At 37.7% G+C, this 26,474-nt stretch overlaps 1 long non-coding RNA gene across 2 annotated transcripts in view; it reads right to left on the minus strand.

Annotated features, from left to right (window-relative positions):
• LOC309624581 overlaps positions 1 to 26,474 on the minus strand; it is a 102,550-nt gene that overhangs the window by 52,911 nt on the left and 23,165 nt on the right. For both annotated transcript variants that reach the window (XR_014242029.1, XR_014242030.1), the window contains one exon: positions 7,041 to 7,115. This is a non-coding gene — a long non-coding RNA (uncharacterized lncRNA). The remainder of the gene's footprint in view (positions 1 to 7,040; positions 7,116 to 26,474) is intronic.

Consider the following 26,474-nt stretch of genomic DNA (forward strand, 5'->3'; position numbering starts at 1 on the left):
TGTATGCAAATTATTTATTCTGAACCTATTAAGAGTAAGTAGGAGATAATATGTTCCTTTACTAATCTATTTCATGGTGTGTTTATAAAGAGTAAGGACATTCTCTTCCATAGCCATAATGCAATCATAAAAATCAGGAAATTTTATATTGATGTAATACCATTATCTAGTGCATGGGCCATATTCCAAGTCTTATAAATTGTTCCAACAATGACCTTTATAACTATTTTTCTGATGGTCCAAGATCAAAATTAGGGTCACACATTGCATTTAATTGCAATGTATTTTTGATCGAGAAGAGTTACTCAACCTTCTCTGTGTTACTTGGCCTTGGCATTTTTGAATATATATATATGTATATGTTTATATAGATAGAGATATTATTAATAATGTGGAATAATATTCAGCCATAAAAAGAAGAAAATTCTGCCACTTGCAACAACATAAATAGACTTTGAAGGCATTATGCTAAGTGAGATAAACCAGAGAGAAAACACTGTATGATTTCACATACATGTGGGATCTGAATAAAAAAAAGAACTCATAGAAACAGAGAATAGATTGGTGGTTGACAAAGGCAGGAGGTGAGGGGTAGGGAAATGGATGAAGATGGTCAAGAGGTTAAAACTTCCAGTTATAAGTAAGTGCTGGGGATGTAATATACAGCAGGGTTACTATGTTTACCAGTACAGTTATTTGAAAGTTGCTAATAGAGTAGAACTTAAAAGTTCTCATCACACACACACAAAAAACAACTTATAACTATATGTAGTGATGGATATTAACTGAACTTACAGTGGTAATTGTTTAGCCATATATATGTATACCAAGTCATTATGTATACCTTATGTATACCTTACATTAATACAACGTTGTATGTCAATTATATCTCAATAAAACTGGGAAGGGAGGAGTTCAATATCACCAATTCAGGGATATTGCATATTCCTTCCACTGCAGTTAGTTTATCTAATCCACTAGTATTTTAATAAAAATGTAACAAATCTTTCACACAATCAAAGATATGAATGATAACAGTTTCATTCCTTTGCCTCTTATTATCAGATATATTTATTACTTGAACAGTGAGCAAAATGGTTTTCTTAAAGGTGAGGCTATTATTTATTTAGAATTGAGGTGAAGTTATAACACTGTGCAAGCAAACAAAAGCAATTTAGTCTAGTAAGACTGTTTCATATCATTTAGATTTCAATAAGCTGTTTTTATTAAATAATGGGAAAAAACACTGTGCATGAAAAAAGCATCAATAACCTGGTCCATTATTTTGGCTAAGGGACTCAGGAATGTAATTTTCCTTAAGATTAATGTTAACATCTGCCATTTATAATTGTTTCACATGGGCCTCTATAGTGTTTAATGATTTACATTTAAAAAATAAGTTATTTGGCTGGGGAGGTCAAGATGGCAGAGTAAGAGGACATGGAGCTCATCTCTCCCCATGAACACATCTAAAATACAGCCACATGTGGAACAATTCTACAGAAAACTGATTGGAACCTGGCAGAAAGACTCCTGGACAACAAATGCTGTAAGAAAGAGCCACAGGTAACTGGGTAGGGAGGGAAGAAAAGTAGTCATGTCAGGACCTGTGCCCCTGGGAGGGGACTCAGAAGAAAAAGGAGCTTACACACACCAACCCTAAGGAGTGAGTGGGTCGAGGCACAGATTGGGTGTCCCAGTCTTGGGGTCCTATGTGGAGGAGAAGGCAAGCCCCCTTGGCTGGTTGGAGTGCCGCTGGGGAAGCCTGGACTCCACTCACGAGGAGCACACATGTGGGCTAGCCCTTGAGGCAGGGTGGAGGAGCGTCTGCCCTACCTGCTGCCAGGTTTCCCAGAAACACCTTGCCACAAGCCTGCCCCAAGTTGAGTGAACGCTTCAGCCCCATTCAATCCATGCCACAGTGCAGCAATGGACCTGGGGCATCCACGACTGGGGAAAACACTCGACCATGGGACACAAAGGTGACCTGGTCCCTGGGCAGAGCCTGGGTAGGGTGATGGTGGTCATTGCTGGTGTTTACTCAAGCGGCACCTCAGAAACGGCCCAATCTCTGATGGTGGCCCCTTCACCACAGCTAACCTCCTAATACCTGCCAAGAGTCCCCATGGGATGCAGCAGCCCTGTGGATCAGTTCCACAAGAGAGCAGGGGTGATGGAAGCCAGAGGGCAGTGATCAGCATTGAGAGACAAAGGAGACTTGCACCTGAGGCTGCCTCTGAGTGGGGCTGCAGACACCTACAGAGGCAGCACATCAGACCTCGGTCTATGTACGAGCCCCATTTGCTTCAGCACTCCCCTCCTCTAGGGCAAAGGTCCCAGTGCAGGGAGAGAGAAAAATGCACACTTAACTGGAACAAAGCCAGCTAGAGCCCAACACTCAGGACTTCTGCTTCAGCAACTTGGGATCAGACCCCACCCCTGACAAGAGAGGAAGTTCCTACTCACACCCAGCACTGGCTCTAGCCCCTCCTTCTCCAGCTCAACCCCCTACCAATGTGATAGCTGCCAGCACACTCTGAGGAAAAACAGGACTGGCATCCACATCAAATCCAACTCTCCCATAGACGGCACTGGTCACACACAGTCTGTATAAGGACACTCCCACACAAGAACACCACTTCAAGACCACAGTAGGTAACTGTTTCACCTAAATTCATACAGACAGACAGTATGAAGCAAAATGGAAATGTGGGGTAACTACTCTCAATTGAAAAAGCAAGAGAAAACCCCTGAAAAAATAATGAAACAAATAAACAATTTACCAGTTAAAGAATTCAAAACATTGGTAATATGAATGTTAGCTGAATTAGGGAAAAGAATTGACCTAAACAGTGAATATTTTTAATAAGGAACTAAAAAAATATTTAAAAAATACCCAATCAAGAATGAATAATTCAATAGCTAAATTTTTTTTTAAAAAGACTAAAAGGAATGAACAGCACACTAAATGATAATGCACAAGTGAGCTGGAAAACAGAATAATGAAAATCACCCAATCAGAACAGCAGAAAGAAATACAAATGAAAAAAAAAAAAAGAAGCAATCTATTGAGATCTCTGGGATAACATTAAAGTGTTCCAACAATTGCATTATAGGTGTTCCAGAAGGAGAAGAGAAAAAGAAGTGTATCAAAAATGTATTTGAGGAAATCTTGGCTGAAACTTCCCAAACCTGAGGAAGGAAAGAGATTTTCAGGTACAGGAAGCACAGAGTGTCCCAAACAAGATGAACCCAAATAGACACACACCAAGACATATCATATTTAAAGTGGCAAAGGGTAAAGATAGAATTCTAAAGGCAGCAAGGGAAAAACAGAGTCATATACAAGGAAATCCCCATAAGGCTATCAACTGATTTCTCTGCAGAAAGTTTGAAGGCCAGAAGGGCCATGATATAAAGTAGTGAAAGGGAAAAAAATCCCAACAGATGATACTCTACCCAGCAGCATATAATTTAGAACAGGAGAGATAAAGAATTTCTCAACAAAAATAAACTCAAACTGGATAAAGACCTAAATGTAAGGCCAGACACTATCAAACTCTTAGAGGAAAACATAGGCAGAACACTCTATGACATAAATCACAGCAAGATCCTTCTTGACCCACCTCCTAGAGAAATGGAAATAAAAACAAAAATAAACAAATGGGACCTAATGAAACTTAAAAGCTTTTGCACAGCAAAGGAAACCATAAACAAGACCAAAAGACAACCCTCAGAATGGGAGAAAATATTTGCAAATGAAGCAACTGACAAAGGATTAATCTCCAAGATTTACAAGCAGCTCATGCAGCTCAATATCAAAAAAACAAACAACCAATCCAGAAATGGGCAGAAGACCTAAACAGACATTTCTCCAAAGAAGATATACAGATTGCCAACAAACACATGAAAGAATGCGCAACATCATTAATCATTAGGGAAATGCAAATCAAAACTATAATGAGATATCATCTCACACCAGTCAGATGGCCATCATCAAAAAATCTACAAACAATACATGCTGGAGAGGGTGTGGAGAAAAGGGAACCCTCTTGCACTGTTGGTGGGAAAGTAAATTGATACAGCCACTATGGAGATTCCTTAAAAAGCTAAAGATAGAACTACCATACGACCCAGCAATCCCACTACTGGGCATATACCCTGAGAAAACCATAATTCAAAAAGAGTCATGTACCACAATGTTCATTGCAGCTCTATTTACAATAACCAGGACATGGAAGCAACCTAAGTGTCCATCAACAGATGAATGGATAAAGAAGATGTGACACATATATACAATGCAATATTACTCAGCCCTAAAAAGCAATGAAATTGAGTTATTTGTAGTGAGGTGGATGGACCTAGAGTCTGTCATACAGAGTGAAGTAAGTCAGAAAGAGAAAAACAAATACCATATGCTAACACATATATATGGAATCCAGAAAAAAAAATGGTCATGAAGAACCTAGGGGCAAGACAGAAATAAAGACACAGACCTACCAGAGAATGGACTTGAGGATACGGGGAGGGGGAAGGGTAAGCTGGGACAAAGTGAGAGAGTGGCATGGACATATGTACACTACCAAACGTAAAATAGATAGCTAGTGGGAGGCAGCCGCATAGCACAGGGAGATCAGCTCAGTGCTTTGTGACCACCTAGAGGGGTGGGATAGGGCGGGTGGGAGGGAGGGAGGTGCAAGAGGGAAGAGATATGGGGACATATGTTTATGTATAGCTGATTCATTTTGTTATAAAGCAGAAACTAACACACAATTGTAAAGCAATTATACTCCAATAAAGATGTTTTAAAAAAAATGTCTCTGAATAAGTGAAAAAAAAAAAAAAGAATTTCTCAGACAAGGAAAAACTAAAAGAAATCAGCAATACTAAACCTACTCTAAAAGAGATGTTAAAGGGTCTTCTATAAATAAAAAAGTAAGAATCTATAGGAAAGGGAAAATCCCTCAAGGAAATGAAAATATATAGTAAGTACTCAGGATCAACCACCTAAACAAGCCAGTATGTAAATTAAAAGAAAAAATTGTAAAAGCAACTATAACTACATTAAAGGGATAAGCATGAAGATATAAGACATCAAAACACAAAATATGGGGGATGGGAGTAAAAAAGGTAGATCTTTTAGAATGTGTTTGAACTTAAAATAACTACTAGTTTAAACAAGTAGGTATAACTATAGGTCAACATATATAAACTGCATGGTAACCACAAATCAAAAACCTAAAACAAATGCACAAAAATGAAAAAGAAAGGAATACAAGCATACTACTAAAGTTAACCAAAGTTTCCTTCAAACCACAAAAGAAACAAAAAGAAGAAAGGAACAGGGAAGACCTACAAAAGCAACCAAAAACATGCAATAAAATGACAATAAGTACATACTTATCAGTAATTACTTTAAATATCAATGTACTAAATGCTCTGATCAAAAGACATAAGATGGCTTATCAGATAAAAAGACAAGACCCTTCATATACTGCCTACAAGACACTTAATTCAGGGCTAAAGACACATACAGACTGAAAGTGAGGGGGTGGAAAAAGATATTTCATGCAAATGAAAATGACAAGAAAGTGGGGGTAGTAATACTCATATCAGATGAAACAGACTTTAAGACAAAGGCTATAAGAAAAGACAAAGAAGAGCATTATATAAGGATGAGGGAACAATAGAAAAAGAGGATAATACACTTGTTAACGTATATGCACATAATAGAGGAGCACCTAAATGTATAAAGCAAATAATATGATATATAAAGGGAGAAATTGAGAGGAATACAATAATAGTAGTAGGCTTTAACTCTCCACTGACATCAATGGAAATATTATCCAGACAGAAAATCAATAAGGCAACAACAGTCTTAAATGACACAATAGATCAACTGGACTTATAGTTACCTACAGAACATTCCATCTAAAAACAGCAGAATATATATTATTTTCAAGTACACTTGGAATGTTCTCCAGGATTGATCTCATACCAGGCCACAAAACAAGTCTCAACAAATTCAAGAGGATGGAAATATACCAAGCATTTTTTTCTGACCATAACCATGTGAAACTGGAAATCAATTACAGAGGGAAAAATGGGAAAAGAGCAAACACATGGAGACTAAAAAATATGCTACTAAAAAACCAGGGGGTGAATGACAAAGCAGAAACCATAAAATACCTTGAGACAAATGAAAATGGAAATACCACACTCCAAAATCTACGGGGTGCAACAAAAGCAGTTCTAAGAGGGAAGTTCATAGCGATTCAAGTCTTCCTAAAGAAATGAGGAAAATGTCAAATAAACAACCTAAACTACCATCTAAATGAGTCAGAAAAATAAGAACAAGCAAAGCCCAAAGTCAACAGAAAAAAGGAAATAATAAAGATCTGGGAGGAAATAAATAAAATAGAGATTAAAAAAATAGAAAAGAATAAAGAAACCAAGAGCTGATATTTTGAAAAGATAAACAAATTGATAAACCTTTAGCCAGGCTAAGAAAAAAAAGAGAGAGGACCCAGATAAACAAAATGAGAAATTAAAGAGAAGAAATAATGACTGATACCACAGAGAAACAAAAACTCCTTAGAGAATACTATGAACAGTTCTATGCCAAAAAATTGGACAACCTAGAAGAAATGGACAAATTTCTAGAAACATACAACCTACCATGACTTAATCAGGAAGAAACAGACAAAATGAACAGATCAATCACTAGTAGTGAAATTGAACTTATCAATTAAAAAAACTCGCAGCAAACAAAAGTCCATGACTGGACAGCGTCACATGGGAATTCTATCAAACATATAAAAAGAACTAATAACTATCCTTCTCAAAATATTCTCAAAAATTGAAGAGGACAAAACACTCCCAAATTCATTGTACAAGGCCACCATTACTCTGAAACCAAAACCAAAAACACTACAGAAAAATAAAATTGCAGACCAGTACTTTTGATGAATATAGATGCAAAAATCCTCAACAAAATATTATCAAACAGAATCCAACAATATATAAAAAGGATCACATACCTTGATCAAGTTCAATTTATTCCAGGAACACAAGGATGGTTCAACATTGGTAAATCAATCAACGTGGTACACCACCTTAACAAAAGAAAGGATAAAAATCACATGATAATTTCAATAGATGCAGAAAAAGCATGTGACAAAATTCAACATCCATTCATGACAAAAACTCTCATCAAAGTAGGTACAGAGGAAATATATCTCAACATAATTAAGGCCATTTATGACAAAACCCCAGCTAACATCATACACAATGGTGAAAAACTGAAAGCCTTTCTTCTAAATTCAGGAATAAGACAAGAATGCCCAGTTTCACCACTTCTGTTTAACATATTTTGAAAGTCTTAGCCACAGAAGTCAGATAAGAAAAAAAAAGGCATTTAAATTGGAAAAGAAGAAGTAAAAGTGTCACTATTTTCAGATGACAAGATACTTTATATAGAAAACCCTAAAGGCTCCACCTAAAAGCTATTAGGATTAATAAATTCACCAAAGTGGCAGGAGACAAGATTAATATACAGAAATCGGTTGCTTTTCTATACTCTGATAACTGTCAGAAAAAGAAAGCAAGAAAACAATTTTGTTTAAAATCATATCAAAAATAATTTTAAAAACCTAGCAATAAACTTATCCAAGGAGGTGAAAGTCCTATACTCTAAAAACTACAAAACAGTGATGCAGGAATTTGAAGATGATACAAAGAAATGGAAAGATACCCCATACTCTTGGCATATTCTTGGATTGGAAGAAATAATATTGTTAAAATGGCTATACTACCTAAAGCAGTCTATAGTTTTAATGTAATCCTTATCAAAATATCCATGTTATTTTTCATAGAATTAGAACACATAATCCTTAAATTTATATTTAACCACAAAAGACCCCAAAATGCCAATGCAACCTTCAGAAAAAAGAAGGGAGCTAGAGGTATCACACTCCCAGACTTCACACTATATTACAGCTAATTTAAAAAGCATGGTACTTGTACAAAAAGAGACATAGACCAGTGGAGTGGAAAAGAGAGCCCAGAAATAAACCCACATACTTATGGTCAATTAACCTATTGCAAAGGAGGCAAGAACATACAATGAAGAAAGAGAGACTCTACAATAAGTGGTGCTGGGAAAACTGGACAGCTACATGTAAAAGAATTAGATTAGAACATTTCCTCACACTTAGCACAAAAATAAACTCAAAATGGATTAAAGACCTAAATGTAAGACCTGAAGCCATAAAACTCCTTGAAGAAAACATAGAACATTCTTTAACGTAAATTGTTGCAATATTTTTCTGTATCTGTCTCCTAAGGCAAACGAAATAAAGGCAAAAATAAACAAATGGGACCTAATAAAACTTAAAAGCTTTTGAACAGCAAAGGAAATTATCAACAAAATGAAAAGACAACCAACAGAATGGGAGAAAATATTTGCAAATGATATGACCAACAAGGGCCTAATATCCAAAATATAAAAAAAGCTTATACAACTCAACATTAAAAAAAAAAAAAACCAACCCAAACAAAAAAATGGACAGAAGACCTAAATAGACATTTTTCCAAAGAAGACATGCAGATGGCTAACAGGCACATGAAAGAATGCTCTACATCGCTAATCATCAGAGAAATACAAATCAAAACAACAATGAGATATCTCCTAATATCTGATAGAATATGGCTATGATCAAAACGAACAAATGTTGACAAGGTTGTGGAAAAAAGGGAACCCTTGTACACTGTTAATGGGAATGTAAATCGGTAGAGCCACTATGAAAAACAGTATGGAGGTTCCTCAGAAAACTAAAAATATAACCGCCATATGATCCAGCAATTCCACCCTTGGGTATATATCCAGAAAAAAAAAAAAAAAAACACATAACACTAATTCGAAAAGATATGTCCACCCCAGTGCTCATAGCAACACTATTTACAATAGCCAAGACATTGAAGCAGCCTAAGTGTCCATCAACAGGCTAATCGATAAAGAAGAAGCGGTACATATATACAATGGAATATTACTCAGCCATAAAAAAATGAAATTTTGCCATTTGCTCCAACATGTATGGACCTAGAGAATATTATGCTTAGTGAAATAAATCACACAAGAGAAAGACAAATACTATGTGATATCACTTATATGTGGAATCTAAATATAATACAAATGAATATATATGCAAAATGGAAACAGACTCACAGATACAGAAAACAAACAAGTGGTTACCAAAGGTGAGAGGAAAGGGTAGAAGGGCAAATTACAGTTGTGGGATCAAAAGATATGAACTATGTATAAAACAGATAAGCAATAAGGATATATTCTATAACACAGGAAATTATAGCCATTATCTTGTAATAACTTTTAACGGAGTATAATCTGTAAAAATACTGAATCACAATGCTGTGCATCTGAAACTAATATAATATTCTCAATCAACTATATTTGAATTTTTAAAAATGAAAATAAAAAAATAAGTCATTGTTTTCTAATCAGAAAAACAATACATGTTTTTGTTATACAATTTGGAAAATACAAAAACTATAAAGAAGAAAATGGAACTCACCTATTATCCTACCACCCTGAGAGAAGTTTTGGAAACATTTCGTGCATATGCATACATATTTTGCAAAACTGATCATGATGCATAAGAGCCAAGAGCTCACAAGCGAGTAAGGCAACGGGTGAGGGGCAACGGTTAGGCATACTGGGGATTGTGACCAACCAGAAAGCACAGGCCAGGTTTCAGGGAGCTGAGCCTCCTCATCTCCAGACCACTGATGCTTCCAGGTGGGTGTGACCTGAATGTGCCAAATCTCCAGGATTTTAGGGAGGACCTGAAAGTAAGGTTGTTTTAAAGAGGTATATCCTGGTTTTTAAAATGTTGGCAACTAGTTAAAACAATTAACACCATGCAAGCTAAACTAAACAAATCTACAGGCTAGATTCCACAAAAGAGAGATTTTTTACCTCTTCTATTTACTCTTAATTTCCTACCTTTTTCACCTAACTTTACCAACTGAGCATTTCCCCTATATCCTTAAATAGTCTTTCTAAGTATAAACTTTCATTTGAATGGCAGTTCAGAATTAAATCATAGGCATATGTCATTATTTATACTGCTGTATCCCTAATATTTAGACAACATACTGTTTCCTTTTTGTTATCCTTACTAATGCTTTGATGAGCATTTTTGTATATAAACCTTTAGAAATACAACTCTATCTGTATTTATTAACTCCTAGAAGGGGTATTACTAGCTCCTAACACAGTAACAATTTTAAGGTACATATAGTTAAATTGCTTTCAAAATTGTTATACAAATTTTCCCTCCCACTAGCAATATTTTAGAATACCATATCTATAGCAGCCTTACCATTACTTTGTATTACTTTTCTGTTTTTAATTTCAGAAATTTAACAGGTGAAATAATGTTGTAACAGCATTTTTACTTAAGGGTTTGGGAAGACTTTAAACTGGGAACATTTTTCTTTTTCATGGAATTACTTTACTTCATAATCCAATAATAATTCATGAGGAAAATAATTATCTAGACAAAACAGTGGTTCACTAATAATTGCAGGAGAACAGAGTAAAAGTCACCTTGCTTGTAGTTTAATGCTCATACACATTCCATTCCTTTCATTTATTCAACTTTGGGGACTGGTTAAGCCAAGAAACAGCTAAGGAAAACTACTGTGTTTGTGAAGCGTAAATGACAATGAATATTTCAAAGTGTAAATATCTCTTGCTTTGCAGGGCCAATACATTTCAGCAAAACTGGCTGTAAAGTGAATCGTGTTTCCCTACAGACTTTTGATATAAAATCAGCAATATGTTGTTTTAGCAAGAAAAAGATGACTAACTTCAATAATAAAAATAGCTTAATTATAAATAAAGGTTACCAAGTTGTGAGATGTTGCATGGATTCATTTATCTTTGGGCGCCTATAACGTGCCAGCATCATGCCAGGACTGAGGATGTAGCAGACAGACACTAAAACAAAATGTCATATCTTATCACACTTTCCAAGCTTTGAGTTCGTGCCTCACTTTAGGGACTTACAGCCCATGCTAAGAGCTAAGTTTGGTATCACTTTGTCCCTAGTTCCCAGGATGAGTTGCTCTCCTCCTATGCTGTAATTGTTTATGAGATATAGTACAATTAAAACACAAAGTTGGACTTTACAGGCAGATGTCACTATGCAGTACATGTCATATACTCCTTTCTTAGATGGAGATGTTGATATCATAATGCACTTTATCAGTTTTGTAAATTTCATTTTTGCTTAAAAGAATTTTCTTCAAATGAAGAATACTTTATCTTAGCTAAGAAGTTATTCCTAACATTCCCAAGTTCACAAAAGTACTTATCAAACAACTACGAATGCAAGACATTATAGATGCTGGGATCTTGTCTGTGGTGGTCAAGCATGTACAGGCACTGCCTTTAGGGAATTTGTATTTCACTAGGAGATTCAAACCAAAAAATGAATAAACAAATGAATTAATTATATATTGTCATATTAAGTACTATAAAAGAATGAATCTACTATATGCAGGATGATCAGGAAAAGCATCCTTGAGAATATTAATTTTTATCTAGGAGACTCACATGTGAAGGTTGGAGGTAATCATGTTCCAAGCAAAGGAAGAAAGAGATCTGAGGCAGGAAAAAGGAGATCTATTTGAAAAATGAAAGAAGACTGGAGTTCCGCAGGAAAGGAGGAGAGAGACAGGAAATATATTAGGGAAGATGCCAGGGCCAGATCCTTTAGGGCCTTGTAAATCATAGTAAGGAATTTAGACTTATTCTAAAAAAAAAAAAAAAAAAGGAGAAACCATAATAAGAGAAACAACAACCAAAGGTCTACACGACAGTTGGATGGTGTTTTGTGTGGGCTGTACTGGTTTTCCAGGCTATAATTTATAACAGAGATACAGGACAAACTAAACTTTACTACTTGTATTAGAATGAGTATTTTAAAGATAAAAGGGCCAACTGTACTCAAGACTGAAAGAAAATATATGTGATTGTACAAAAGAACCCAAAGAACATGTGAACACGTAACATGTGACTGCAGAAGAAAGACTTCCATCTCTAACTTTTCTGGAGGTAGAGAAGTTCACCCTGCAGACATGGCTGGGAACCCAGAACATGAGCGCTGGAATAGTAAAAGTCTCATCGAAGGCAATATGCATAAAGGATATTCTGCTGTGAGCATGGAATTGAAAGGCACCCAACCAAACTAGGGTGGAGTGGCAGTGCAATCCTAGAAAAAAATGCATTTTGATGTGAACTCAGGTGTGGGTGACTATTTTCATAGTATTGTTTCAAGCCCCATGAAGGGTGTAATAAGCTTTATCTGATTTGTAATTTCTGGCATAAATATTTGGAAACAGTCCATATAATTCCTGTAATCACAAATGACTGTATATGGCTTACTCAAACAAATATATACATGGTATTTTTCCTTATTAAAAAAAATGATTAATAGAAAACAATTCTTAAGTTATCATTAACTTTGTTTGGTCTTTTATTTCTTTCCATCTCCCATGTATCTCTAACGCTGTTGGTGTCAATTTTTATAAATTAATAAGTGTTCTTTAAAATCTACTACTACTCCTTCTTCCAAGGAACTCATTTAACATGTTGCTTTTTATGACAAAAGACATTAAACTTCTTTATCTCAAATGCTGATTGACAAGGTGCATTAGTGGAAAGCTATTGTCCAATCATAATAATGAACTCAATTAATATTGGGGCCGGTGCAAAGGACATGAGCTGCCTCAGAAAATGCGAGGGCTTATATTTACATCTACATTTGAAGATATCTTTTCATTAAATATTCCTCTTCCTAATCCTTCATCTACATTCTCTGTAGGACCAGGGATTTTATTATGTAGAGGAAATAATAGAGAAGCTTTAGGAAAAAAGCCTTTCATACATACCCAAGAATAACCACCACACTACCTCAAAGAAGCAAAGACATGAGTCCCAGACTGGAGGGAAACTGCTGAACTTAATATCCTGTGTCATTTCCCATGGTATTATGTTTGCTTATGCCAAATGGATATGGCCATTTTTAGCTCAGATTTTCAATGGTTTATTTTTTCATCTCATCTGTGCAGATGCACAATTTCATCTGTTCACACCTGCATAAGAAACATGTTGGTTGTGTAGAAAACTGTTACAGCTTCTACCACATGGGACTGGAGTATTAAATGCCTAACAGACCAGTTGCTTCCAAAGAAAGCAAAAGATTCATCAGGATTTAGACTCCCTTTATGATTGCCTAGTACAAATGAAAACCCCTTTGTTCTGTTTGTGCTAACATTTCTTCTCTAATCCTTTCACCAGAACTTTTATCCCTTATGAGATGAACTGCTTTATTGGTAACTTCTACTAGGACAGATAAAATTCTGCTTCATGATTTAGCTAAATAATTTCTCAAGAGTGATTTATGGGGAAAAATATCCAAGATTAAGGAGTATCTTTCCTAGATCTTGATGAGAGATTTACAATACAACTAAAATCCATATTCAGCTCCAAAGTTAAGTTCACTTTAAAAAGTCAGCCTTTGATTTTTACCCTCAGCTATGAATACAAAACCAACAGCATCTTTGGTTTCAGTTACCTGGAGGTTCACAAGAAGAGCCTATATCTGCCTCCATGAATTTAACATCTTCAACAACCACACTGAAGAAATTTGAGTGAAGTTTGTTTTTAAACCAGAAATGTACCCCTTCTATCACAAGTACCAGATAGTGGAGACATATGTGTATTCATTCATGAACACAAATATGTATCAGGCTCACTGGACAATGGTGAATATAACAAGACTTGGTGCCTGCTTCTGTGAATCTTATAATGAGAAAGTTTGACAATTAGGAAATCACACAAATAAATACAAAATTGCAATTGTGATGAGCAAATCATAGGTAAGTTGCAGGGTAAACTGAGAATATAGAGCAGTGAGATCTAAACTAGCCTGTGGTTGGTAAGTGACTTCCAAGTGTAAGTGACATCTGAGCTGAGAAGTGAAACATACTTAAGAGTTAAATAGGAGGGGGCTTCCCTTGTGACACAGTGGTTAAGAATCCACCTGCCAATGCGGGGGACACGGGTTCGATCCCTGGTCCAGGAAGATCCCACATGCCGTGGAGCAACTGGGTCCGTGCGCCACAACTACTGAGCCTGCGCTCTAGAGCCTGCAAGCCACAACTACTGAGCCCGCATGCCTAGAGCCCATGCTCTGCAACAAGAGAAGCCACCACAGTGAGAAGCCTGAGCACCTCAACGAAGAGTAGCCCCTGCTCGCTGCAACTAGAGAAAGCATGCATGCAGCAACAAAGACCCAACGCAGCCAAAGATAAATAAATAAAAAAAAATTAAAAAAATAAAGAGTTAAATAGGAAAGGTAGGGATTGTTAGAGAATATTAGGGAACTTGTTTCTTATGGCAAGGGGCATGATTCTCTGAGAGACAGCAAGAAGACCAGAAAAGAATGAGTAAAGAGAATGTGGGAAAGCCACAAAAGATGAGGTTGAAAGGGTAGACAGGCCCTTTATTTTCAAGGTCCTTCATGCTGTTTTAACAAGATTTATATATATATATATATATATATATATATATATATATATATATTTAGGCCATATCCATGGGTTCCATATCAGTGATTCAACCAATCATGCACTGAAAATGTTTGGAAAAAAATTCCAAAAATTTCCCACATTCAAAACTTGAACTTTCTGTGTGCCAGCAACTATTTATACAGCATTTACATTGTATTTACAACAATCTACATAGCATTTACATTGGTATTATAAGTAATCTAGAGATGATTTAAAGTATACGGGAGGATGGGCATAGGTTATATGCAAATACTACAACTTTTTATATAAGGGACTTGAGCATTCACGGATTTTAGTTTCCAAGGGTGTCCTGGAACCAATCCCTGTGGATGCCGAGGGACGGCTGTATATCCTAAAGCAATATCAATAACTTTTATTAAATTTTATTACTGTGTTAGGTAATTTCTCATATTTATTCATTTGATACAACAACCTTATAAAGGAGGTGCTATTGTTATCCCCATTTAGTTCATAAGGGAACAGTCTTGAAGCCAGGCAGTCAGTTTCCTGAGTCAACACTCTTTGTTAGCTCTACACTGTCTCTGCCTTGCCTCTCCCAATTAGAAAAAGACTGAAGAGTGATAAGTATATGTGGCCTGCTCTGCTCAACCCCTCTGCTCTTGTTTCTCTACAATGGACCAAATCCATATAAGAACCCAACTTATTGTGGGGATTAAATGAGTTGAAATACACAAAGCGCTTAGTACAGTGTCTGGTACATAATGACTACCATAAGGTGCTATATAACATGTTACTTGTTAACATTGTTATTCTGTTGGAAACTGAAAAATATAAAGCTGCATGTGTGTGACATGGTTACACATAAGTTTTTAAAAGATCACTATAGCTACAACGAGACAACTGACTTAGAGAGAAGGTGTGCATGGAACAAGAAGACTACTTACGAAGATACTGTACTGTCCAGGAATGAGTGATGGTAGGTGGACTAGGAAGGAAGACCTGGAGATGGAGAGGAATGGTTGGACTGAAGAAATAGTCATCAGGTCTTATTGAGGACTGGCTACTGGGGAGGAAGACAGAGGTGTTGAGGATGGCTATCCAGGCTGGACATGGTGCTTGCATCCACTGAGGCTGATGATAGCAGATTAGTACAAGCTTGGGGAAAAAGATCTTAAGTTTGATTTTAATATGCTGAGTTTAAGGACTTCTGGCACATCCAAGTAGAGATATATAAGTGTTTATTATTTCTATGCTATTTAATTCCAGTAAAAACAACTCAAAGCTACTTAATGTTAAAAATTGACTAGCCCATTTACCAGAAACTTCAGTAGATGTTTTACGTGACTTATTTCAACAACAACCTGTAAGTATGTATTATTCCTCACATTTTACATACAAGTGTTCACTTTCCCTGGAGCCTCTCTACTTGGCTTCACGTCTTGATACATTCAAAAATGTGGTCACAAACCAGGTGAGTTTCTTGGATATTGCAATGAACACATGGAGCTCACAGTATAATAGAAAAGACAGACTTTAAACAGGTGGTTTCAAAAGCGATGAGTGCTGTGAAGGAGAAGTTTAGATTGCTATAGGAACACATAGTGGGGAGGCCTCGACTCATCAGGGAGATGGAAGATCAGGGAAGGCCTCCTTGAGAAAGTGACTCTTGAGCTGAAACCGGAAAGACAAATAGCATTTTACTATGTGAAAGTATAAGCGTGGGAGGAGAGAACAGGGTCAAAAATCAGAAATATTAGGTTGTGTGAATACTCAGATTCCATGGAGGATATGGCCATGCAAGGAACTGAAAGAATGTCAGTTTGACAGAAGCAGAACAATTTTTTAAAGAACGTCACAAATGAGGCTAAAGAGTAGGTAGGGACTGGATCATCTCAGGACTTACAGCCGCTTGAGGGACTTTGGACTTTTCCTTAAAGACAGTGGGGAGGGGGTAGGGTAAAGGATTTCAGACATTTTAAGTAATTCCTATACCTAGGGTTTATCATAGCTCTTTCCTGGCTCCCTGCTATTCTGAAATATGCTACTCACCTCTAATAGTCTTAATGGAATAGAAAAAAGTGGGAAATTACAATACCCTTGTGGCTATCTATCTGTCTATCTTTCTATCTATCTCTCTATCTATCTCTATCTATCTATCTATCTATCTATCTATCTATCTATCTATCTATCTATCTATCATCTATCATCTGCTTACCTAACTATCTATCCTCTGCATGTTGCCAGCTCTTTGCTTTTGGTTTTGTTTCTTTGATTTTTCTGCCAGAAGAGAGAAATTCCGATCTCTGTGTGGATTTTAGTCCTCATCAAACTGCCAATCACACTCCCCTCTGCCCTAATTTCTGTGGTTCCTTCTCTATTATATCACTTTTTGCAACAAAATCAGTGCTCCCTGGACATGTCCACTTTCAGTCAAAAGAGAAAAGTGCACACCTGTTTGCTTGGAAAATTGTCTCTTTACATTAGCAAATTTGAATCTAAACTGGCAAATATGGCTTTAAACATTTAGAAAAATATTGTATTTTAGTCAAATATCTGATGGAAGTTTACATCTAGCTAACACACACACACACACACACACACACACACACACACACACACACTATATATATATATATATGCCTCATTGTTATACATTGGCCATGCCTAGAATCTGCATAGTTTGTAGAAATGTAATCAGCCCAAAGCACACCATCCAGGCCATGACAGGAATTGAGCATGTATCAGCAAGAGCTGTGAAACAACATACAATCACGGTTCAGAAATGAGCATTTATGTTACTGAATGCTGCAAATGCACAGGCCTCAGATTTCTTTTCTCAGTCATGAAAAACCCTACTCAAGTATGCATGTTCAAGTAATAGCAATTGAAATATGTTTAAGTTCCAGTTATTTACATAATTATCCCCAAGAAAAATGGGCCCTATGAACTGAGAACCTCTGCTTACATTTGCTCAAGTAGTAACACACTTCTGAATGCCTATATTCCTTTGAGAAGAAATAAGACTGTTGACCTTCATTTATGGCAAGCCAAGAAGGTGTGTCTTCTCCACACCTACTTTACCACCAACCCCCACAAACCCAAAAAGAACAAAGGACAAACAGATGAAAACAGGGGTACGTGTTTAAAGGGTTTTGTGAATATCAGCATCAACATAGAAAATCCAAGTTCTATGAAATTTGATGGATCTAATTAATTTAGAAGAATGATTTGAATTTTTTCTCTTTAGCATGAAGACTTCATTCAAGAACTCAGCTTCTGAGGGGACATTCAAGATGGCAGAAGAGTAAGAGGTGGAGATCACCTTCCTCCTCACAAATACACCAGAAATACATCTACGTGTTGAACAACTCCTGCAGAACACCTACTGATTGCTGGCAGAAGACTTCAGACTTACCAAAAGTCAAGAAACTCCTCACGTACCTGGGTAGGGCAAAAGAAAAAAGAAAAAACAGAGACAAAAGAATAGGGACGGGACCTGCACCAGTGGGAGGGAGCTGTGAAGGAGGAAAGGTTTCCACACACTAGGAAGCCCCTTTGCGGGCAGAGACTGCAGGTGGCAGAGGGGGGAAGCTTTGGAGCCGCGGAGGAGAGCGCAGCCACAGGGGTGTGGAGGGCAAAGCGGAGAGACTCCCGCACAGAGGATCGTTGCCGACCAGCACTCACCAGCCCGAGAAGCTTGTCTGCTCACCCGCCGGGGCGGGCGGGGCTGGGAGCTGAGGCTCCGGCTTCGGTCAGATTCCAGGGAGAGGACTGGGGTTGGCGGCGTGAACACAGCCTGAAAGGGTTAGTGCACCACAGCTGGCCGGGAGGGAATCCGGGAAAAGGTCTGGAGCTGCCGAACAGGCAAGAGACTTGTTCTTGCCTCTTTGTTTCCTGGTGCGCAAGGAGAGGGGATTCAGAGCGCTGCCTAAACGAACTCCAGAGACGGGCGCGAGCCGCGGTTATCAGCGCGTACCCCAGAGACGGGCATGAGACGCTAAGGCTGCTGCTGCCACCACCAAGAAGCCTGTGTGTGAGCACAGGTCACTCTCCACACCTCCCCTCCAAGGAGCCCATGCAGCCAGCCACGGCCAGGCTCCCGTGATCCAGGCACAACTTCCCCGGGAGAACGCAGGGCGTGCATCAGGCTGGTGCAACGTCACGCAGGCCTCTGCTGCCACAGGCTCGCCCCGCATCCGTACCCCTCCCTCCGCCCGACCTGAGTGAGTCAGAGCCCCCGAAGCAGCTGCTCCTTTAACCCCGTCCTGTGTGAGCGAAGAACAGACGCCCTCTGGCGACATACACGCAGAGGCGGGGCCAAATACAAAACTGAACCCCGGGAGGTGTGCGAACAAAGAAGAGTAAGGGAAATTTCTCCCAGCAGGTTCAGGAGCAGCGGATTAAATCTCCACAATCAACTTGATGTACCCTGCATCTGTGGAATATCTGAATAGACAACGAATCATCTCAAAATTGAGGCGGTGGACTTTGGGAACAACGATATATATATTTTTTTTTCCCTTTTTTTTTTTAGCATACTTTTTAGCACTTGTTATCATTGCTGGATTTGTTTTTTTGGTTTGGCTGCTCTCTTCTTTCTCTCTTTTTCTTTTAATACTTTTAAAATGTTTTTTAAATTTTAATAATTATTTCTTATTTTAATAACTTTTTATTAATTTTATTTTTTTCTTCCTTCCTTCCTTCCTTTCTTTCTTTCTTCTTTCTTTCATTCTTTCTTCCTTTCTCCCTCCCTCCCTCCTTCTCTCTCTCTCTTTCTCTCTTTCTTTCCTTCTTTCCTTCTTTCTTTCTCCCTTTTATTCTTAGCTGTGTGGATGACAGGGTCTTGGTGCTCCAGCCAGGAATCAGGCCTGTGCCTCTGAGGTGGGAGAGCTGAGTACAGGACATTGGTCCACCAGAGTCTTCCCGGCTCCATGTAACATCAAACAGCAAAAATCTCCCAGAGATCTCCATCTCAATGTCAAGACCCAGCTCCACTACAATGACCAGCAAGCTACAGTGCTGGACACCCTATGCCAAACAACTAGCAAGACAGGAACACAAACCCACTCATTAGCAGAGAGGCTGCCTAAAATCATAATAAAGTCACAGACACCCCAAAACACACCACTGGATGTGGACTTGCCCACCAGAAAGACAAGATCCAGCCTCATCCACCAGAACACAGGCACTAGTCCCCTCCACCAGGAAGCCTACACAACCCACTGAACCAACCTTAGCCACTGGGGGCAGACACCAGAAACAACAGGAACTACGAACCTGCAGCCTGCAAAAAGGAGACCCCAAACACAGTAAGTTAAGCAAAATGAGAAGACAGAGAAACACACAGCAGATGAAGGAGCAAAGTAAAAACCCACCAGACCTAACAAATGAAGAGGAAATAGGCAGTCTACCTGAAAAAGAATTCAGAATAATGATAGTAAAGATGATCCAAAATCTTGGAAATAGAATGGAGAAAATAAAAGAAACTTTTAACAAAGACTTAGAAGAACTAAAGAGTAAACAAACAATGATGAACAAAACAATAGATGAAATTAAAAATTCTCTAGAAGGAATCAATAGCAGAATAACTGTGGCAGAAAACAGATAAGTGACCTGGAAGATAAAATAGTGGAAATAACTACTGCAGAGCAGAATAAAGAAAAAAGAATGAAAAGAATTGAGGACAGTCTCAGAGACCTCTGGGACAACATTAAACACACCAACATTCGAATTATAGGGGTCCCAGAAGAAGAAGAGAAAAAGAAAGGGACTGAGAAATTATTTGAAGAGATTATAGTTGAAAATTTCCCTAATACAGGAAAGGAAATAGTTAAACAAGTCCAGGAAGTGCAGAGAGTCCCACACAGGATAAATCCAAGGAGAAACACGCCAAGACACATATTAATCAAACTATCAAATATCAAATACAAAGAAAAAATATTAAAAGCACCAAGGGAAAAGCAGCAAATAACATACAAGGGAATCCCCATAAGGTTAGCAGCTGATCTTTCAGCAGAAACTCTGCAAGCCAGAAGGGAGTGACAGGACATATTTAAAGTGATGAAAGGGAAAAACCTACAACCAAGATGACTATACCCAGCAAGGATCTCATTCACATTTGACGGAGAAATTACAAACTTTACAGACAAGCAAAAGCGAAGAGAATTCTGCACCACCAAACCAGCTTTACAGCAAATGCTAAAGGAACCTCTCTAGGCAGGAAACACAAGAGAAGGAAAAGACATACAATAACAAACCCCAAACAATTAAGAAAATGGTAATAGTAACATACATATCGATAATTACCTTAGAAGTAAATGGATTAAATGCTCCAACCAAAAGACGTAGACTGGCTGAATGGATACAAAAACAAGACCTGTATATATACTGTCAACAAGAGACCCACTTCAGACCTAGGGACACATACAGACTGAAAGTGAGGGGATGGAAAAAGATATTCCATGTAAATGGGAATCAAAAGAAAGCTGGAGTAGCAATTCTCATATCACACAAAATAGACTTTAAAAAAAGACTATTATAAGAGACAAAGAAGGACACTACATAATGATTAAGGAATCAATCAAGGAAGAAGATATAACAATTGTAAATATTTATGCACCCAACATAGGAGCACCTCAGTACATAAGGCAAATGTTAACAGCCATAAAAGGGGAAATCGACAGTAACACAATCATACAAAGGGACTTTAAGACCCCACTTTCACCAATAGACAGATCATCCAAAATGAAAATAAATAAGGAAACACAAGCTTTAAATGATACATTAAACAAAAAGGACTTAATTGATATTTATAGGACATTTGCTTGAACAACAACAAAACACACATTCTTCTCAAGTGCTCATGGAACATTCTCCAGGAGGATCATATCTTGGGTCACAAATCAAGCCTTGGTAAATTTAAGAAAACTGAAATCATATCAAGTATCTTTTCCGACCACAACGCTATGAGACTAGATATCAATTACAGGAAAAAATCTGTAAAAAATACAAACACATGGAGGCTAAACAATACACTATTTAATAATCAAGAGATCACTGAAGAAATCAAAAAGGGAATCAAAAAATACCCAGAAACAAATGGCAATGAAAACATGATGACCCAAAACCTATGGGATGCAGCAAAAGCAGTTCTAAGAGGGAAGTTTATCGCAATACAATCCTACCTTAAGAAACAAGAAACATTTCAAATAAACAACCTAAGCTTACACCTAAAGCAATTAGAGAAAGAAAAACAAAAAAAAACCCAAAGTTAGCAGGAGGAAAGAAATCATAAAGATCAGATCAGAAATAAATGAAAAAGAAATGAAGGAAACAATAGCAAAGATCAATAAAACTAAAAGCTGGTGCTTTGAGAAGATAAATAAAATTGATAAACCATTAGCCAGACTACATCAAGAAAGAAAGGGAGAAGACTCAAATCAATAGAATTAGAAACAAAAAAGGAGTAGTAACTACTGACACTGCAGAAATACAAAGGATCATGAGAGATTACTACAAGCAACTCTATGCCAATAAAATGGACAACCTGGAAGAAATGGACAAATTAATAGAAAAGCACAGCCTTCCAAGACTGAACCAGGAAGAAATAGAAAATATGAACATACCGATCACAAGCACTAAAAATGAGACTGTGATTAAAAATCTACCAGCAAACAAAAGCCCAGGACCAGATGGCTTCACAGGCAAATTCTATCAAAAATTTAGAGAAGAACTAACACCTATCCTTCTCAAACTCTTCCAAAAGATAGCAGAGGGAGGAACACCTCCAAACTCATTCTACAAGGCCACCATCACCCTGATACCAAAACCAGACAAAGGAAGAAAACTACAGGCCAATATCACTGATGAACATAGATGCAAAAATTCTCAACAGAATACTAGCAAATAGAATCCAACAACACATTAAAAGTATTCATACACTATAATCAAGTGGGGTTTATCCCAGGAATGCAAGGAATCTTCAATATATGCAAATCAATCAATGTGATACACCATATTAACAAATTGAAGAATAAAAACCAGACGTTCATCTCAATAGATGCAGCAAAAGCGTTCAACCAAATTCAACACCCATTTATGATAAAAAAAAAACCCTCCAGAAAGTAGGCATAGAGGGAACTTACCTCAACATAATAAAGGCCATATATGACAAACCCACAGCAAACATCATCCTCAATGGTGAAAAACTGAAACCTTTTCCACTAAGATCAGGAAGAAGACAAGGTTGCCCACTCTCACCACTATTATTCAACATTGTTTTGGAAGTTTTAGCCACAGCAATCAGAGAAGAAAAAGAAATAAAAGGAATCCAAATTGGAAAAGAAGAAGTAAAGCTGTCACTGTTTGCAGATGACATGATACTATACATAGAGAATCCTAAAGATGCTACCAGAAAACTACTAGAGCTAATCAATGAAATTGGTAAAGTAGCAGGATACAAAACTAATGCACAGAAACTTCTTGCATTCCTATACACTAATGATGAAAAATCTGAAAGAAAAATTAAGGAAACACTCCCATTTACCATTGCAACAAAAAGAATAATATACCTAGGAATAAACCTACCTAAGGAGACAAAAGACCTGTATACAGAAAACTATAAGACACTGATGAAAGAAATTAAAGATGATACAAATAGATGGAGAGAGATACCATGTTCTTGGATTGGAAGAATCAACATTGTGAAAATGACTATACTACTCAAAGCAATCTACAGATTCAATTCAATCCCTATGAAACTACCACTGGCATTTTTCACAGAACTAGAACAAAAAATTTCACAATTTGTATGGAAACACAAAAGACCCTGAATAGTGAAAGCAATCTTGAGAAAGAAAAACTGAATGGAAGGAATCAGGCTCCCAGACTTCAGACTATACTACAAAGCTACAGTAATCAAGACAGTATGGTACTGGCACAAAGACAGAAATATAGATCAATGGAACAGGATAGAAAGCCCAGAGATAAACCCATGCACATATGGTCACCTTATATTTGATAAAGGAGGCAAGAATATACAATGGAGAAAAGGCAGCCTCTTCAATAAGTGGTGCTGGGAAAACTGTACAGCTACATGTAAAATAATGAAATTAGAACACTCCCTAACACAATACACAAAAATAAACTCAAAATGGATTAAAGACCTAAATGTAAGGCCAGATATTATAAAACTCTTAGAGGAAAACATAGGCAGAACACTCTGACATAAATCACAGAAAGATTCTTTTTGACCCACCTCCTAGAGAAATGGAAATAAAAACAAAAATGAAAAAATGGGACCTATTGAAACTTAAAAGCTTTTGCACAGCAAAGGAAACCATAAACAAGAGGAAAAGACAACCCTCAGAATGGGAGAAAATATTTGCAAATGAAGCAACTGACGAAGGATTAATCTCCAAAATTTACAAGCAGCTCATGCAGCTCAGTAACAAAAAAACGAACAATGCAATCCAAAAACGGGCAGAATACCTAAATAGACATTTCTGCAAAGAAGATATATAGATTGCCAACAAACACATGAAAGAATGCTCAACATCATTAATCATTAGAAAAATGCAAATCAAAACTATAATGAGATATCATCTCACACCAGTCAGAATGGCCATCATCAAAAAATCTACAAACAATAAATGCTGGAGAGGGTGTGGAGAAAAGGGAACCCTCTTGCACTGTTGGTGGGAATGTAAATTGATACAGCCACTATGGAGAACAGTATGGAGGTTCCTTAAAAAACTAAAAATAGAACTACCATACGACCCAGCAATCCCACTACTGGGCATATACCCTAAGGTTTTTATTTTCGTTATTTTTTTTTTTTTCCATGTAAGGTGACTGAGTCAAACAAACATGGAGGCTCAGAGTAATACTCTGTTTAAACAGAGCTCTGAAACCTTGACATAATCTGAAAACAGGTGCAGGATTGATCATGGAGGAGGATGAGCACAGCTGGTAGTTTCCAGATGCACAGTAAGAAGGACAAATGGAATTCACCTTTCCATTGTCCATTCAACTCTGATGAGATGTTGACAGGATGTTAATGCCAAAGTCTGCCCTGCTGTAATGGACCTTAGACTCATAGTCACATATAAATTCGTATCTAAGGAGCAGATCTAGGCATCAAAATCTAGCATTCTATTATCAGCCATGGCTGAAAGATAAGCTTGGCTACAGTCTAGCCCAAAGAGCTGGGCATGTATCTGAACAGCCAAGAGTAAGTCTTGAAATTGTTTTAAACCCCCTTCTTAGTCAATGATTCTTCCTCAGAAACCTCAGCCATTTTAGGGATGGCCAAGTGGTATGGGAACCCAAAGCTTCCATCTTCCACCAGAATAGTTGAACCTAGACAGCTCCTAGAGTGACATGCCCAGTACAGCAACTTCAAAGCTTATTATCTGGCTGGTAAAACTGTATGCTATATATACACTACAAAACGTAAAATAGCTAGCTAGTGGGAAGCAGCTGCATAGCACAGGGAGATCAGCTCGGTGCTTTGTGACCACCTCGAGGGGTGGGATAGGGAGGGTGGGAGGGAGGGAGACACAAGAGGAAAGAGATATGGGGACATATGTATATGTATAACTGATTCACTTTGTTATAAAGCAATAACTAACACACCATTGTAAAGCAATTATACTCCAATAAAGATGTTAAAAAAAAACTGTGTGCTACTTAAGACACTGGGAGAATGAACCATCAAGACTCATAGATAATCCTGAAAGTGAACCAACTCTGTCCAGTGTCTAGCATATAATAGAGGCTCAATAAAACTTATTTAATAATTAAACTTCCAAGTTTTAATGGGAAGTCAGTCCAAAACCATATTTCCTGCACCACCAATTACCAGCCTTAACTTCCTTGGCCTAATCATAAGATATGCCACTGTTTCAGAACAGATATGTTACCAGCTTTGCAGAACAAGTAGCTTTAGCGCTTTTGTCTCAGGATAGACAAAAGACTAAGTTGTATCAAGGGACATATCGTCAGGATGCTCATGATGTTATTTTGTACTGGGCTGGCCCATCACCTTCTTCTGAGCCAGCCAGTATAATCTCTTGGGTTGACACCCAGATGCCACTCCACAGAGCAACAACGAATACTCCCTGAACCCATGGGTACTCGCCTTTCAACAACTCATGATGCTCAAAGCTGGATGAGATCCACTCTGTTCCTTGATTCTCTCTATGGGGTACCTACCATAGTCATTCAGCTTCTTACTGGAAGCCCTTTATTGGAGATCAACCTCCTCCTTCCGAGCCAAAACTGGCCATCCTTTGGGGATAGCTGCAATGAGTTTAAACCCTCACTTGCATGACAACCTCTCAAATGCTTGAAGACAGTTATGATTCCTCTGAATCCTTTCTTCTCTAGGATAAATCCTGTTATCAGTTTGTTGAAATCAAGGGCAGAACAGACTTAGTTTACAGAGCAGAAAAAAGTAAATAGCTTTAAATTCATGTCCCATGACAGCAAGGAATGACAGAGGATAAGGAAATCAGAATAGAAAATACAAGTTTTAAATCTCTCTATTAATCTTCGTACACCATCTGGAGAGATCCATAGATGTTCTGGTTGCTGGGTCATGTCACAGGACAACACCTGACCAGGCCCAGGTAAGCAGAAACAGAAAATGAACTTGGAAGCAGACATCTTCTCTCAGGTGGGACAATCCCTGGGTCAGGAGACATCAGGAAGGTCCAACACAGGGTATTTGGATAGGTGGGTAGGTGGAACACTGTGTCCGAGCAGGAATAGGGAGTAAAGCATGCCAGGCTGCATGGGGAAATCTAACAGCTTGTGACTCCTAGTCTCTGGACCAAAGTTTTGAAGCAAGACTT

Source organism: Balaenoptera borealis (genome assembly GCF_965194805.1).
Source record: "Balaenoptera borealis genome assembly, chromosome: 2".
NCBI classification, from domain to species: Eukaryota; Metazoa; Chordata; class Mammalia; order Artiodactyla; family Balaenopteridae; genus Balaenoptera; species Balaenoptera borealis.